Source organism: Capra hircus, chromosome 7, assembly GCF_001704415.2.
Source record: "Capra hircus breed San Clemente chromosome 7, ASM170441v1, whole genome shotgun sequence".
Lineage (NCBI taxonomy): Eukaryota > Metazoa > Chordata > Mammalia > Artiodactyla > Bovidae > Capra > Capra hircus.
Window position 1 is genome coordinate 100,093,897 of NC_030814.1, and position 10,222 is coordinate 100,104,118.

Below are 10,222 nucleotides of genomic sequence, written 5' to 3' on the forward strand. Positions count from 1 at the left end.
AAAATCTAAATCATTCCAAGCATCTTTTCTGACCATAATGCATTAAGATTAGATCTCAATTACAGGAGAAAAACTATTAAAAATGCCAACATATGGAGGTTGAACAACACACTTCTGAATAACCAACAAATCACAGAAGAAATCAAAATATGCATAGAAACTAATGAAAATAAAAACACAACAACCCAAAACCTGTGGGACACTATAAAAGCAGTGCTAAGAGAAAAGTTCATAGCAATACAGGCATACCTCAAGAAACAAGAAAAAAGCCAAATAAATAACCTAACTCTACACCTAAAGCAACTAGAAAAGGAAGAATTGGAGAACCCCAGAGTTAGTAGAAGGAAAGAAATCTTAAAAATTAGGGCAGAAATAAATGCAAAAGAAACAAAGGAGACCATATCAAAAATCAACAAAGCCAAAAGCTGGTTCTTTGAAAGGATAAATAAAATTGACAAACCATTAGCCAGACTCATCAAGAAGCAAAGAGAGAAAAATCAAATCAATAAAATTAGAAATGAAAATGGAGAGATCACAACAGACAACACAGAAATACAAAGGATCATAAGAGACTACTATCAGCAGTTGTATGCCAATAAAATGGACAACGTGGAAGAAATGGACAAATTCTTAGAAAAGTACAATTTTCCAAAACTGAACCAGGAAGAAATAGAAAATCTTAACAGACCCATCACAAGCACAGAAATTGAAACTGTAATCAGAAATCTTCCAGCAAACAAAAGCCCAGGTCCAGATGGCTTCACAGCTGAATTCTACCCAAAATTTCGAGACGAGCTAACACCCATCCTCCTCAAACTCTTCCAGAAAATCGCAGAGGAAGGTAAACTTCCAAACTCATTCTATGAGGCCACCATTACCCTAATACCAATACCTGACAAAGATGTCACAAAAAAAAGAAAACTACAGGCCAATATCACTGATGAACATAGATGCAAAAATCTTCAACAAAATTCTAGCAATCAGAATCCAACAACACATTAAAAAGATCATACACCATGACCAAGTGGGCTTTATCCCAGGGATGCAAGGATTCTTCAATATCCGCAAATCAATCAATGGAATTCACCACATTAACAAATTGAAAAATAAAAACCATATGATTATCTCAATAGATGCAGAGAAGGCCTTTGACAAAAGTCAACATCCGTTTATGATAAAAACTCTCCAGAAAGCAGGAATAGAAGGAACATACCTCAACATTATAAAAGCTATATATGACAAACCCACGGCAAACATTATCCTCAATGGTGAAAAATTGAAAGCATTTCCCCTAAAGTCAGGAACAAGACAAGGATGTCCACTTTCACCGCTACTATTCAACATAGTTCTGGAAGTTTTGGCCACAACAATCAGAGCAGAAAAAGAAATCAAAGGAATCCAAATTGGAAAAGAAGAAGTAAAACTCTCCCTGTTTGCAGATGACATGATCCTCTACATGGAAAACCCTAAAGACTCCACCAGAAAATTACTAGAGCTAATCAATGAATATAGTAAAGTTGCAGGATATAAAATCAACACACAGAAATCCCTTGCATTCCTATACACGAATAATGAGAAAGTAGAAAAAGAAATTAAGGAAACAATTCCATTCACTATTGCAACAAAAAGAATAAAATACTTAGGAATATATCTACCTAGAGAAACTAAAGACCTATACATAGAAAACTATAAAACACTGGTGAAAGAAATCAAAGAGGACACTAATAGATGGAGAAATGTACCATGTTCATGGATTGGAAGAAACAATATAGTGAAAATGAGTATGCTACCCAAAGCAATTTACAAATTCAATGCAATCCCTATTAAGCTACCAGCCATATTTTTCACAGAACTAGAACAAATAATTTCAAGATTTGTATGGAAATACAAAAAAAACTCGAATAGCCAAAGCAATCTTGAGAAGGAAGAATGGAACTGGAGGAATCAACTTGCCTGACTTCAAGCTCTATTACAAAGCCACAGTCATCAAGACAGTATGGTACTGGCACAAAGACAGAAATATAGATCAATGGAACAAAATAGAAAGCCCAGAGATAAATCCACACACATATGGACACCTTATCTTTGACAAAGGAGGCAAGAATATGCAATGGAGTAAAGACAATCTCTTTAACAAGTGATGCTGGGAAAACTGGTCAACCACTTGTAAAAGAATGAAACTAGATCACTTTCTAACACCGCACACAAAAATGAACTCAAAATGGATTAAAGATGTAAATGTAAGACCAGAAACTATAAAACTCCTAGAGGAGAATATAGGCAAAACACTCTCCAACATAAATCACAGCAGGATCCTCTATGATCCACCTCCCACAATTCTGGAAATAAAAGCAAAAATAAACAAATGGGATCTAATTAAAATTAAAAGCTTCTGCACAACAAAGGAAACTATAAGCAAGGTGAAAAGACAGCCTTCGGAATGGGAGAAAATAATAGAAAATGAAGCAACTGACAAACAACTAATCTCAAAAATATACAAGCAACTTTTGCAGCTCAATTCCAGAAAAATAAACGACCCAATCAAAAAATGGGCCAAAGAACTAAATAGACATTTCTCCAAAGAAGACATACGGATGGCTAACAAACACATGAAAAGATGCTCAACATCACTCATTATCAGAGAAATGCAAATCAAAACCACAATGAGGTACCACTTCACACCAGTCAGAATGGCTGCGATCCAAAAATCTGCAAGCAATAAATGCTGGAGAGGGTTGGAGAAAAGGGAACCCTCCTACACTGTTGGTGGGAATGCAAACTAGTACAGCCACTTTGGAGAACAGTGTGGAGATTCCTTTAAAAATTGCAAATAGAACTACCTTATGACCCAGCAATCCCACTTCTGGGCATACACACCGAGGAAACCAGAATTGAAAGAGACACGTGTACCCCAATGTTCATCGCAGCACTGTTTATAATAGCCAGGACATGGAAACAACCTAGATGTCCATCAGCAGATGAATGGATAAGAAAGCAGTGGTACATATACACAGTGCAGTATTACTCAGCCATTAAAAAGAATTCATTTGAATCAGTTCTGATGAGATGGATGAAACTGGAGCCGATTATACAGAGTGAAGTAAGCCAGAAAGAAAAACACCAATACAGTATACTAACACATGTATATGGAATTTAGAAAGATGGCAATGACGACCCTGTATGCAAGACAGCAAAAAAGACACAGATGTGTATAGTGGACTTTTGGACTCTGAGGGAGAGGGAGAGGGTGGGATGATTTGGGAGAATGACATTGTAACATGTATACTATCATGTAAGAATTGAATCGCCAGTCTATGTCTGACGCAGGATACAGCATGCTTGGGGCTGGTGCACAGTGATGACCCAGAGAGACGTTATGGGGAGGGAGGTGGGTGGGGGGTTCATGTTTGGGAACGCATGTACACCCGTGGTTGATTCATGTCAATGTATGGCAAAACCAATACAGTATTGTAAATTAAAATAAAGGGAAAAAAATTATTATAAAAAAATAAAAATATATAAAAATTTGAAAAAATAAAATTAAACTGTAGTGTTGGAGAAGACTCTTGAGAATCTCTTGGACTGCAAGAATATCAAACCAGTCAATCCTAAAGGAAATAAATCCTGAATATTCATTGGTAGGACTGACTGATAATGAAGCTGAAGTCATTACTTTGGTCACCTGATGTGAAATCTGACTCATTAGAAAAGACCCTGATGCTGGGAAAGATTGAAGACAGGAGGAGAAGGGAACAACAGAAGATGAGATGGCTGGATGGCATCACTGACTCAATGGACATGAGTTTGAGCAAGCTCTAGGAGATGGTGAAGGACAGGGAAGCTTGGGTTGCTGCAGTCCGCGGGGTCTCAAAGAGCCAGACACAGCTGTGGGATTGAACAACTTGGTCAAGATCTTTCTAATTAATATGAAAACCAAGCACTTGGCTTAGCTAGTGAGCAAGAGTAACAACATACCATAACCTACCTTAGAACATTATAGTGATTGCAAAAATTTTTATTTATGATGTAGTCATAAATAAATGTAGTCCCCATACTATATTTATGATATAGTCCTCTTATGCACTTCATTCCCCATTTTGTTAATGATACTCAGAAGTGTTTAATTTTTATGCTCAATAAAAGCGAAAGTGAAGTCGTTCAGTCATGCCTTGATCTTTGGGACCCCATGGACTGTAGCCTACCAGGCTCCTCTGTCCATGGGATTTTCCAGGCAAGAGTACTGGAGTGGGTTGCCATTTCCTTCTCCAGGGGATCTTCCCAATCCAGGGATCGAATCCAGGTCTCTGGCATTGGAGGCAGACACTTTACCATCTGAACCACCAGGGAAGTGCTCAATATTTTAAACTAAATAAGAGATGGAGTCTTGATTGGAATCTCTCAGGAGGCTCCCAGTTTTCAAACACTGGAGCAGTGATTCTCAACCAAGAGTGATTTTGCAATTAAAGATATTTGGCAATATTTGAAGGGGTCCTACTGAGCTCTTCTGACGTACAGGACATCATCCAATGCAAGTAATCATACTTACCAAGTATCAACACTGAGAAGGTGATGAAACCTGTTCTAGACTAGCACTTCTCTAAATCCACTGCTTCTACAAATTACCAAGGATTGTATTTCAAATGTAAATTACTTTTTTTAACTTTTTTTTTTTAACTTTACAATACTGTATTGGTTTTGCCATACATTGACATGAATCCACCACAGGTGTACATGAGTTCCCAGTCCTGAACCCCCCTCCCACCTCTCTCCCCATATCATCTCTCTGGGTCATCCCAGTGCAACAGCCCCAAGCATCCTGTATCCTGTATCAAACTTAGACTGGCGATTCATTTCTTACATGATAGAATACATGTTTCAATGCCATTCTCCCAAATCATCCCACCCTCTCCCTCTCCCACAGAGTCCAAAATTCTGTTCTATACATCTGTGTCTCTTTAACTGTCTCACATACAGGGTTATCAATACCATCTTTCTAAATTCCGTATATATGTGTTAGTTTACTGTATTGGTGTTTTTCTTTCTGGCTTACTTCACTCTGTATAATCAGCTCCAGTTTCATCTACCTCACTAGAATGGATTCAAATGTATTCTTTTTAATGGCTGAGTAATACTCCATTGTGTATATCTACCACAGCTTTCTTATCCATTAGTCTGCTGATGGACATCTAGGTTACTTTCATGTCCTGCCTATTATAAACAGTGCTGCCATGAACATTGGGGTACATGTGTCTCTTTCACTTCTGGTTTCCTTGGTGTGCTGCCATGAACATTGGGGTACATGTGTCTCTTTCACTTCCTGGTTTCCAGTGGTATTGCTGGATCATAAGGCAGTTCAATTTCCAGTTTTTTAAGGAATTGCCACACTGTTCTCCATAGTGGCTGTACTAGTTTGCATTCCCACCAACAGTGTAAGAGAGTTCCCTTTTCTCCACACCCTCTCCAGCATTTATTGCTTGTACTTTTGGGTCACAGCCATTCTGACTGGTGTGCAATGGTATCTCATATAAATTATTATTCAGTAGGTCAGATCAGGGACCCAGGGCCCTGGGTTTCTAACAAGATTCTAAGTGTTATTTGATAGTATAGGTCCTGGCCTGTGGATGACAATTTGACTAGCAAGAAAGTGGTTCTGTGTTAGATTCAGGTGTAAGTAGTTTTAGGCCTTCACCCAGAATCTTCCAATCTTTCTTAATTTTGAAAGAAAAGATTTTTGATCACCTGTTAGGTAGTGATAAATTTTGTGTTTGATTTTTTATAAAAGTATTAAGTGACATCAAATAATTTCTATTAGAATAATATTTTGCAGTAGTCACAATAAGATCTTCCAAAAGATGTCTACAGGAAAATCTCAAGAACTTTGGAATAGCCTAGTTTACATAACTAGTTTAATTACAATAGCAGAGGAAATAAGGTTGCTGATCATTGATCTTGATATAAGAATATTAGCACAGATATCCAGGTCAGACTTATACAATTATGATGATTTTTCTAACCATGCAAGAGAGGGGAAGAATTGGAATTAGAGAGAGTTAAAATGCCATACACCTGGATTTGAATATGGAGGAGGGGCCGTGAACTATGGAATGGTGGTGGCCACTAGAAGTAAAACAGGAAATTGAATGCAACCTGTTCTGGGGTATCCTTAAGGATCACAGTCTTGTGGATATCTAAATTTTTGCTCAATGAGACTTCAGGCCTCTGACCTTACATAATTTTATGACAGGTACTTTTTTAACCCACTGATATGGTAATTTGTTACTGGGGCAAAAATAGGAATCTAAAATATATTTGTCCAATCATCTACTGTTTCTAGGAGCTGAGCTAAAGATTTTCTATTCACACAATAAGCTTCTCTTAAACAGGGCATTTTGTGTTGAACTCCTGCCATATACAGGAGGAAATCAGAGTCACTTTAGAGACATTTTTCCCATTAGTTGATACAGAGAATTTTTCTTTATCTATATGTAAATGTGGCTCTGATTTTGAGGCCTGTGAAATTTAAGGTAGGAAAAGTACCTCATTATTGAAATTTTATCCTACTTTAAATCTTTGTGTTAACATTTCTACATTCTTTCTAGTTTATATTAATTCAAGCATTCTTTTTTTTTCTTCTATTCTTCCAACTTTCTCTCAAGTTTTCTTTCAACACAATGGGTGAGATTACTAATGAGACTCTGTGCAATACATATATGTGTGAGTGGGTTTATTTCAGAGAGTGGTGTATACAGATGAAGGCACATAATAACATATATGTACTCCTAAACTTGAACATGGTTTGTGGACTCAGCAAATATTTCTATGCATTGCATCCATACCTCACAATATCCAAGTGAAGCTAGAATTTATCATCTCATATTTCCTTACGAAATGAAAACTGAGGCTCAGGGCAATTATATTGTTAACAACATTACAAAGAAATTAAAACTTATTGTGCACCCTTTTAAATTATTCACAAGTGGAACCATGTAGTATACTCTTAATTTGGGGGGGATTTTTTTGTTTTTTTTTTTAATTTAAATTTATTTATTTTAATTGGAGGCTAATTACTTTACAATGTCCATCAGCAGATGAATGGATAAGAAAGCTGTGGTACATATACACAATGGAGTATTATTCAGCCATTAAAAAGAATACATTTGAATCAGTTCTCCTGAGGTAGATGAAACTGGAGCCTATTATACAGAGTGAAGTAAGCCAGAAAGAAAAACACCAATACAGTATACTCAATTTTTGAAATTTAGAAAACTGTATATTTTTAAAATGTGCGCTTTACTGTATGTAATTACATGTTAATGAATTAGCTAAAAATTAAACATTTCTGATGCTGCATGGTTTAGGGTAATATGTTAAGCACAGGTAGTTGAGTCACACCTAAAATTGGTTGAGATAGCTCTTTTAGGAAGAAAGAAAAGTGTCAAAGTGTTTTATTTATATATTTTACATCACATATATCATTTAAATATGATATTTACATTATCCACTGACTTTTACTGATCATGAAAGAAATTAGAATGGGGCAAATATTTCATTTAGAGAATTGGAAAGAATCATATTCTTAGGCAGCAGCAATGGAATTTCTTCAAGCAGAAGCAGAAAGGTATAATTACACCAAACAATTCTTTGCTCCAGTGATAAACCTCTTTACACACAAACAATGAAATCACATACACCACTAAGTAAATGACACCATGAAAAACAGTTTACATAGAAATAATCTGACATGAATTTTTGCTACATCATACTTAAGGTCCCCTCTGACTCCACATCTTATAATGCCAAACTCTTTACTGAAATTTTTGTTTCACATACACACCAATTAGAGTCACTCTGCCTGTGACTCATGTAGGTAAAGTGGACATTGAGCTACAAGGAAAACAGTACACTGTGAGGGCATAAAAGCAGATGACGTACTATGAAACACACTATTTGTTAATGCTTACATTTTCAGAAAGAGCAATTACAGTGGTGATGTTCCAAGGTATGAGGACACAAAATGTGATAAAATGTAGTTTCATATTTTGCTCCTCTGTGATATTATGTAACAGGTTTGGGTATACATTTTTTTCCATAGAAGTAGCAAAATTCATGATTATTATTTAATAAAATGAAAGAAAATTTACTCAGTATAAATTAGTTCATTTCAGAAGAATTTATTCTTAAGAAATGGGTGAAGTCTCATGAGATAAATTGAAATTTATATATATTTCACACAAGAGTTTGAATCAATTTGAGAGAGTAGAAAAATGAAAAAAGAAAAAACTTAGATAACAGAGAAAAGTTAATAAAGGATGTTTTTAAAATTGTATAAAGGGAAGTGAAGTCGCTGAGTCGTGTCCGACTCTTTGCAACCCCATGGACTGTAGCCTACCAGGCTCCTCTGTCCATGGGATTTTCCAGGCAATAGTCCTGGAGTGGATTGCCATTTCCTTCTCCAGGGGATCTTCCCAACCCAGGGATCGAACCTGGGTCTCCCGCATTGTAGACAGACGCTTTACTGTCTGAGCCACCAGGGCAGTCCTTAAAATTGTATAGAGAAGTTGAAATCAAAGAAATGGAAATATCAGGCTATAAATTGAAGAAGCAACTACTGTCATCACAATCTGAACAAAGAATCACAATATCTGCCTATGAGGCTTTGAGTCCTGCTATCATGGGCATTTTTTCAGTCCAAGATCAAATGGCCCTATTAAAAAGTTTCCATCCCAAAGAATCTTTTCAGAGCCTTCTTTGTGTCTTTATTTCTCAGACTGTAGATGAAGGGATTCAGCATGGGTGTGACCACAGTGTATATCACTGAGTCTATTACACTTGCTTCTGAGCTGTGGGTACCAACAGAACTAAGGTATACTCCTAAACATGGAACGCATGTAAGAATTAAAGATTTTAAAATTAAAAAAATAAAATAAATTGTTCTTTCAGAAAAAAAATAATAAAATAAAATAAAGAGACAACTTAGAGGTGAGATGCACAGGTGGAAAGTGCTTTATACTCTAAGAGTAAAGGATACCAGCCAGGGAAACACCTCTGAGAATTCCAGATCCAACATACAGCACTACGTTATGGACGAAGGTGTCAGAACAGGCAAGTTGGATTAGATGTTTGATTTCACAAAAAAAGTGGTGGATTTCCAAGTCTGAGCAGAAGGACAATTTCAATATCATTAAGCTGTGTAACAAGGAGTTCAGGACACTAATGATCCAGGACTCCAGAAACAGCCATCCACAGAGCTGGGAGTTCATGGTAACTGTGTAATGCAGGGGGTGGCAAATGGCCATGAAGCAATCATAGGCCATCACAGTCAGGAGAAAGTCGTCTAATCCTGCAAAGAGAATGTAAAAATGCATCTGGACAACGCAGCCTTCATAAGTTATGACTTTGCTCTGTATCTGAACATTTTGAAACATCTTTGGGATGGTGGTGGAGATAAAGCAGATGTCTACAAAGGACAGGCTGGAGAGGAAGAAGTACACGGGGGTGTGGATGTGGGAGTCTGAGCTGAAGACCAAGATGATGAGCAGGTTTCCAAACAGTGATTAGGTACATGAAAAGGAAAAGCCCAAATATGATGGGCTGCAGTTCTGGTACCTCTGAAAGTCCCATGAGAAGAAATTTTGAAATGTGTGTATTATTCCCTGGTTCCATATGGTGAAGGTGACTCTTGGGGGAAAAAAAAAAAAAAAAAAAAAAAAAACATGAGTAAGGTTCCCTGAAATTGGCATAACTCACATAGCTGAAATACTATAATTTCTATTTTGCTTGCAAGAAACTGATGCTAATATATTGTACATAGACAGATCCTCCCTGAGGATGTATCCCATTTCATCTCTCACCAGCTATTTTTATCACATTGTCAGCATACTTCCAAAGAGTTCATGTATTTTCAGTTTTAATGAGAAATTCTTTCAGATATTTTCAGGAATACTTTATATTGAGGGCCAACATGCTCCAAGAACATATAGGGAATAAGTAGAGGTACTGAAAAACAAATTTCCCACAATCCAGGGATGGTGAAAGATGATATTCAAATAAATATATTTTATGTTGGAAGGTGAATGATATTTTGAAGAAAACAAAAACAGATATAAAGGAGCAAGTAGGAGGGAAACTTATTATGCACTGAGTGTTCAGGCAAGGCCAACAAACAAGAGGTTATTTGAAGAGACGTTAAGAAAGAGACAGAAGGATATAGTATGACACCAGG

General features: G+C 36.6%; 1 pseudogene; it reads right to left on the bottom strand.

The window, feature by feature from the left end:
* LOC108636446 lies at positions 9,012-9,663 on the bottom strand (annotated as a pseudogene).